The sequence below is a fragment of the Nomascus leucogenys genome, chromosome 3, assembly GCF_006542625.1.
Source record: "Nomascus leucogenys isolate Asia chromosome 3, Asia_NLE_v1, whole genome shotgun sequence".
Classification (NCBI taxonomy): domain Eukaryota; kingdom Metazoa; phylum Chordata; class Mammalia; order Primates; family Hylobatidae; genus Nomascus; species Nomascus leucogenys.
In genome coordinates, this window is record NC_044383.1 from 120,748,266 (window position 1) to 120,756,581 (window position 8,316).

At 43.1% G+C, this 8,316-nt stretch overlaps 1 pseudogene; it reads right to left on the reverse strand.

Annotated features, from left to right (window-relative positions):
* Positions 1-6,813: 6,813 nt before the first annotated feature.
* Positions 6,814-7,957, reverse strand: LOC115832452 (annotated as a pseudogene).
* Between the last annotated feature and the right edge of the window lie 359 nt (positions 7,958-8,316).

An 8,316-nucleotide genomic window follows, 5' to 3' on the forward strand; every position in this document is an offset into this window, starting at 1 on the left:
GGGGTGTGGACACTGCATGGCTCCTGTTGGGCAGTTGTATTGACATCCCTTCATATAACCTAGACTTGGGACTTTTCAAATAAACATGTCAGAGGAGGCTAAACTCTATTAATAGTAGAAGACAACTTATTTCTTTGAACATAGCGCTGTGAGCTATTAATCAAGATGAAGAATCTCATATTCTTTTTTTAAAAAAGCTGTGATTGAGACTACGACACACTCCATAATCAATGTCTTTGTCTGGAGTAGAGCTCTAAGTTCTCTTTTTTTAGTATTTTATTTTATTTTTCCATAAGTTATTGGGGTACAGGTGGTATTTGATTACATGAGTAAGTTCTTTAGTGGTGATTTGTGAGATCCTGGTGCACCCATCACCTGAGCAGTACACGCTGCACTGTATTTGTTGCCTTTTATCCCTTGCCCCCCTCCCACTCTTTCCCCCAAGTCCCCAAAGTCCATCCTATCATTCTTATGCCTTTGCATCCTCATAGCTTAGCTCCCACTTATCAGTGAGAACATACAATGTTTGGTTTTTCATTCCTGAGTTACTTCACTTAGAATAATAGTCTTCAATCTCATCCAGGTCACTGCAAATGCTGTTAATTCGTAACTTTTTATGTCTGCTTAGTATTCCATCGTATGTATATATACCACAGTTTCTTTATCCACTAGTTGATCAATGGGCATTTGGGTTGGTTCCATGATTTTGCAATTGTGAATTGTGCTGTTATAAACACGCGTGTGCAAGTATCTTTTTTGAATAATGGCTTCTTTTCCTCTGGGTAGATACCCAGTAGTGGGATTGCTGAATCAAATGGCAGTTCTACTTTTAGTTCTTTAAGGAATCTCCACACTGTTTTCCATAGTGGCTCTACTAGTTTACATTTCCACCAGCAGTGTAGAAGTGTTCCCTGTTCACCACATCCACGCCAACATCTACCGTTTCTTGATTCTTTGATTATGGCCATTCTTGCAGGAGTAAGGTGATACCGCATTGTGATTTTGATTTGCACTTCCCTGATCATTAGTGACGTTGAGCATTTTTTCATATGTTTGTTGGCCATTTGTATATCTTCTTTTGAGAATTGTCTATTCATGTCCTTAGTCCACTTTTTGATGGGATATTGTTTTTTTCTTACTGATTTAATTGTAAATTCTAGGTATTAGTCCTTTGTCAGATGCATAGATTGTGAAGATTTTCTCCCACTCTGTGGGTTGTCTGTTTACTCTGCTGACTGTTCCTTTTGCCGTGCAAAAGCCTTTTAGCTTAATTAGGTCCCAGCTATACTAGACATTGGCTTAGGCAAGGATTTCATGACCAAAAACCCAAAAGCAAATGCAATAACATGTAAGTATTTCTGTTAGCTGTTCGTCCTTTTAACTTCTCTTTCGTGAAGGCACAGTGAGAGTGCATAGCAGGTGCTTGAGTTTGGATTCCCCGGAAAGCAGGGTTAGGATACAGGTTTTCAGGCAGGCAGTTTATTTAGAGATGTGCATCTACTGTATACTGGGTGTTTTTGCTTATCTCATCTCATTCAGTGTTCACAACAACATAGAAAGGATAACAATGACAGGCAGACTTTAAATGACACTTCTAAGCAGCTCACAGATACTCACTCCAACAATAGCATTACGCAGTAATGTAACCACAGTAACCACCAACGATATTAGGAGTACCCTCACTTAATAAAGACACAGAAAGGTTAGGAAAGTGCCTAAGCTTTCACAGCCAGTAAATGGCATGGTCAAGGCCAAATCCAGGCAATCTGGCCTCAGAGTTTTTGCTCTTAGCTGCAAAGCTCTACTGCCTCTGAATCATGGACTACTAGGTTTGTTTTATCGACGAAGAAACTGAGGCTCAGTGTACCATATATATTTGCATTAACTGTCTGGCCACAGACTCTTCTATAAAGCACTCCTAGTGTCCTGGTGGCCTGTGGGGTCATACTTTGTGTCACATGGTCCTGTCCCTCCCTCCCTGTCCTCTTCATCAGGACTTAGGTGATTAGACCAGAGGTAAAAGGAAAAAGCAGCCATATGCTGCTAGCAACTTTTGACTTATGGAATGGTATTAAAAACAAAGTGACCTAAGCCAGTGATCATATCTCTCAGAAAAACTGAAAAGGGACAAGGGCAATTTTAATCAAAGAGAAGTCAGAGAGGTAATTAGAATAGACAGAGGGAATGGACCAGAGCCACATTAATCACAAAATAGTAGTTTCAACACAAGCCCCAGGGGCCTCTAGTGTTGTCCCGAATCCAGTATAGCTCCAGTCCCAGGCTCACCAAGACCCAGAAGCACTTTGGTTTCTGTTCTTGGTTTTCCCTGAGATTTACCTTCATGTGAATCTCTACTGTAAACTCTCTTGATCTGAACTCTCTCTGCTCCTTATTACCAAGCTCCACATCAAAACCACTATGTAGTTAGTAGTGGAACCACATTTTTCTGACTCAAAGTCCATGGACTTTCACAGCCTTCCATCTGGACCAAGGAGAACAGTGTGTCCAGCCTGGTATTTTGTGATTATAGTCCCAGGTGCATTTGAAAGTGGAAAGGGGCCAAAGTGGATGGGATGTGCAGCCAAGTTTAGCAAATGCTAAGTGGATACAGCACATTATCGGTAACACAAGTAACAACACAGGAGAAACGCTAAAGGTGAACAGAGTTTCCTTGAAGAAGTGAGGGTCCCTTTACCCTGGGCTCCGACTGGAGGAGCTCTGCCCAAGGAGTATTGTGGGTCATCTCAAGTCTTGGAGAAAGTGAGTATGGCAGTATTTCAAAATAATATAAGTATGGCAAGCTTTCAGCCTTGTCTACTCCCTTACTGCAATAAAAACAAAATTTGGTGTTATTCCTTAACTTCCTATATTCCTAAAAAAAAAACACATAAATTTTTCTGCTTATAATAGCAATGTGTGTTTATTGTATTCCTAAGCTGTTTATTTTCTTTCTTGGTTGATTTTTCCAGTTTTTTTTTGGCTGTTTTGTTTTGTTTTGTTCGAGACAGTTTCACTCTTGTTGCCCAGGCTAGAGTACAATGGCACAATCTCGGCTCACCGCAACCTCCACCTTCCGGGTTCAAGTGATTCTCCTGCCTCAGCCTCCCAAGTAGCTGGGATTACAGGCATGTGCCAACATGCCCGGCTAATTTTGTATTTTTAGTAGAGACGGGGTTTCTCCATGTTGGTCAGGCTAGTCTCAAACCCCCAACCTCAGGTGATCCACCCACCTCAGTCTCCCAAAGTGCTGGGATTACTATCATTGCATATTGTTATTTCCCCTTTCTCTTTTTATCTTAAATTTTAATATTTCTTATTATTTTTCCATTCATTTTCTTTGGATTTTTAATTGTTTTATATCACCTCTGTCATTTTTTATTACTTTATAAAATGACAGGAGGGAACCATGGTTGGAAAGAGGCCAGTTGTAAACACAGTCCTCTCAAGTATCCCACGAAGAGAACTGTTCTACAGGAATGACATTCCTCCTTCCTATTGATTCTTCTAACTTTAGTCCTTAGAAAAAGGTACAGTATAATCATATGTAAGCTTTATAGCCAGATTTGCAGAGTTCAGCATTCAATCTTTCTGCCTCCAACTTGTCTGTGACTGGTCTGATTAGCTCCTTCCAGAACAGTTACAGGAGAACAACTTGAACTATTATGGTGGTCATAAGTGCAGGATTTCTTATAAAACTAAACATACACTCAACCAAATAAGCCAGAAACCCACTTCTAATCTTACCCAAGAAAAATGAAAACTATATTCACACAAAAAACCTAAACATGAATATTTACAGCAGCTTTATATGTAAGTGCTAAAAACTAGGAATAATCCAAGTATCCTCCAACTAGTGACTAGATGCACAAACCGTGATAGACTCATGCAATGGACCACTGGAAAACAATAGAAAGAAAGAATTGCTGGTACAGGAGACAACATGGAGGAAGCTCACAGATGCACTATACTAAGTGAAAGAAGCCAGACTCAAAAGGCTACATACCCTATGATTCTATTTAGATGATATTTGGGACAAGAAAGCAGATCAGTGGTTGTTGGGGTGATCAGACCCAACACCAGGTCGTGGGGGCAACAAAGTCTGGCAGAGTTAAAGGAATGAGAAAAAGACAGTTTGAGAAAGTGGGACCAGGGGGCCATGGCAAGTGTGGAGACTGTGAAGGCCCGGAGCTCTGGGACCCCACGCTATTTATTGGTGCTCAAACAGGTGGTGAGGATGTGGGGGTTTAAAGGAAACAGCGTATCAAGTGAATGAGAAACATATGGCTGCTTGAGATAATGGGAGTGCTGGAAGCAAGGAGCCAGCATGTCTAGCAGGCAAGCAAGCCCTGCCTCAGCTTCTCTCCCAACACTCAGCTTTTCTCCCAACATGCCCCCCTTCTCTTTTTTGTAAAAACCACCACAGCTATCATTATTATTAGCATAAGGTGGCCTCTTTTTAAAAATTAATTGAGCAAGGCAATTGCAGGCTGTGCAGCCCTTAATTGCCAGTTGGTGATCCAGCTTCATTTTTCTTAGTCCTTATTCCAAATGGAGTTGCTCTGGTTTGAATGCTTCCTACATATCTCCCCTTTTCCTTTTACAAGAGGACCCTTAATCCTAGGGGTTGCAGAAGGATGAAGGTCCATCTTCTGCAACTTCTTCATGCTGAATGGGGCAATGATACTCCTGCCTATTAGGGTCTCTTGTGTTCAGGGTAGAGAGCAGTTCAGTCAGAAAGCATTGGTCCATTAAGCATCTATAGGTAAAACTTTGGTGCTCCAGCAGTTTCTCAGCATGGCTCATACTGGGGGAACCTTGTCCATGGTTGGGATCTATGGGTCCTTCCAGTCTCCTGTTTCATGGTCATACACGTCTTGAGGGCATCTACACAGTTTATCTCCTGCAAAAACACAAGCATACCCTCACCCTATGTTAGTAAATCTACTAAAACAGAAGCAAAAACTTTTGTGGCTGTAGCTGGGAGGCATGCCATTGCGGAAGCATTTGTAACTCAGCTTCTGCCGCTTTGGTTAATTACCACGGGGGAAAACTTACCATTGATAATGAGAAACAGGCTTTCTTCTGATTAACACAAGGCATAGAGAAAGCAAATTGAGGCTGAAGAGCAATCCTTAAACCTTCAATTTGCACTGTACAGGTGGGTCCACTAGATTCTGTGGCTCATGATAGATCTTCAGATGTTTGGTGGGCACCCACACAGGCACCTGATTGTCACCCGGAGAGACACAAACAAATCCTCTTCCCCCAGAAAATTATCTTTCCTTTTTCCCAGCTCTTTGTATGTGCATCCATCCACCATGTATCTTGTCCAGCCTTTTTATTTTCCTTTTGTCCTGTCAGGTGTTGTTCAGCTGCAGTCATGGGTTGAATCACAGCATTAACGGCCCTTAAATCTGTTAACATTCTCCATTTCCCTGATTTTTTTCTTAATGACAAATACAGGAGAATTCCAAAGGGAGAAAGTAGGCTCTATATGTCCCTTTTGCAATTATTCCTGTACCAATTCTTTTAAAGCCTCCAGTTTTTCCTGTTTCAGCAGCCATTGCTCCACCCAAACTGGTTTGGCAGTTAGCCAAACAAGAGGAATGGGAGCCAGAGGCTCAACAATGGCTGCTCCTAAAAATGACAGCCCAATCCAGCCTGATCTGTTTGCCCTTTTAATTCTAAAGGTTCTGATTGGCCCTTTTTATCTTTTCCTAGTCCTTTTCCCATATTTCTCATCATATGTCTACTATCATTACTATATTGATCCATAGGAATAGATATTTCAGCACTCCATTGTTGCAATAGGTCTCTGCCCCATAAATTAACAGGAATAGGTGTAATGATAGGTTGGATTGTCCCTTCGTGACCACCCAGCCCTTAACATGGTAAAATCAAGGAACTTTGAAAAACTTCTGAGGCAGCTCCTACTCCAACAATACCAATGGATGCCTTTTGCTTAGGCCAGTGCCAGGGCCACTGATTTATAGCAATAATAGAGACACCAGCTTCAGTATCTACTAGTCCTTCAAAATCTTTTCCCTGAATAGCTACTGTGCAAATGGGTCTTTTGTCAGACACCTGATTAACCCAATACACAGCCTTTCCTGCTGGATTAGTAGTACCAAAGCCTCCTGTTCTTTTCACTGTGCTGCTTCCTAGTTTTAGGTAAGGTAACAGCAACAACTGAGCAATTCTTCCTCCTGGGGAGGCATACCATGGAGTCGAGGAACTAAGAACTAATTGAATTTCTCCGGTATAATCACAGTCAATTATTCCCGTATGTACAGTGACACCTTTTAAATTTAGACTCGACCTTCCAAGTAATAGATCGACTGTTCCTGTGGGTAAGGGTCCCCTAACTCCCATGTGGACCTTCTTTGGTGGCTCCCCAGGAAGTGTGAACTAAAAGATGAGTTACATAGGTGTTTACAAAACACAACTGGACATTTTCTATTACTTTGGGATAAACCAAAATAAATTTTAAAATTTCATTTGGAGATTTCAAAGCTGAAAATGCTTTCGGCAAATTCTTAGATATTAAGAAAGTATATATTTTCCATTGTTTATAAAATAATTTGCCTTTTTGATCTAAAAATTTTAATGCTTGAATTTAAATAGGTTTTTCTTCTGGAAAAGTTATTTGGCATTCAAGCAAAATCAATACTTTCAGAGTAGTCACCTGCATCACACTGGAGTGACTGCTTTATTTCTAAATCATCAATTGGTGTAACCCAGGGATACTGATAGCTTTGAGACATGATTTAGACTTGTCATTACAGTGTGTGGAAATCAGGGCTTTAGGGGGCATCATCTGACCCCATTTCTTTTTACCACAGTGGTTCCTGCTATAATGTCATAGGCTGTTCAATTATGCTGAAAAAACAGCAGTGTAATGAAAGCAGTGAAAAAAGAAGCAATCAAAAAATCCTTGATCAAAGCTCATATAGTGGATGTTGTAATGCTAACATTTGAGGAAGGAATCACTAAAACCCAACTTAGTGCAATAAGCATTGATGTCACAACTCGAAGCCCCAGCAGGAACTTCCCTGGGGTAGCTCCACCTGCTCCCCAAATGCAAATTATCTCATAGAAACAAACTAATAATCTGTATATAAGAGCCACAACCATCATTTTCTGCAAGTCTTCCATTGATGTGTCTTCATCTATTTATTCCAATATGTAACGCATAGCAAACTTAAGAGATATCCTCTATCCCACTGAGGTGCATAATGCTTAAGACAATGGTTGCCTTTACAAAAAGAGAATAAAGAAATCCACCATCCTTGCCATAAATCTGTGGCCCAAGGATGGAATAACATATTCTCTCCTTGCCTGTCACCCAGTCTCGCTCAGGCTTCACCAAGGGGCTGTGGATCCTACCCTCGTCACTGGAGCAGCTCAGACGCCTGCACATGAGAAGCCTGGTGTCCCAGGCCCACGACTGGAGCAAGGGTGCTGATGCCAGCAGCTGCCCCCATGTCAGGCTCCACTGCCCAGGGGAAGGCAGCGCCGCCAGAAGGGAAGCTCTGTGGGGATGGCTGGGGGCTGCAGTAGGTGGGGAAGGTGACCGGGCACCACGCCAGGTGAGGCAGCAGCAGCAAGACTGCCACAGCCAGCCATGCACCCTCCGGGAGCACCCATGGGTGCTCAGCCACTCCGACCTCTCCCACAGTGCCATAGCTTCAGGCATTTTGCAGCCCGCCTGCTCCTGCAGCCCCACACGGGAGCTGGAGGCTGTCTCCCTGCACCTCCTGAGCTCGTGGGGCAGCTTCAACCCATCAGCAGCAGCGGCCCCGAGGCCCATGGCTGTGAGCTAGCCCCAGGGGGCCCCCGTGGGGGCATGGGATGGTGGCGGCAGGAGGGCCCCTCAGAAAAGGGACAGACTTGTGGTCCCCTCCACCCTTGCATGCCCAGGAGGGCAGCCTCGGGCCCCCTTGGGACCCCCCCCCATTGTCGCTCCAGCAGCACCCCCTGTGCCACCTGCCACCACTCCGTCCCTATAGGCCCTTCCAAAATCTCCTCCAATTATTCCCCATCCATCCAACTCCACAGTCCCCCACTCCAGGAACCATGACAAAACTGTTTCACTGCACCAAACAGTGACAACAAATTCTGAGCACTAACTTTTACTCTCCCACTTCATAACAAGTGCTTTAAAAAACTTAAAGAAGCAGAATGTCTGCTTTCACTTTGTCCCATTGTCACCCTGGTTCTTCCCAGGCTCAGCTTCTTTTAGACATCCTCAGGTGTCCTTTGACAATGCATCCTCAGCTTTCATGTGCTCTGGCATTCCTTCACCAGGGTCTTTGT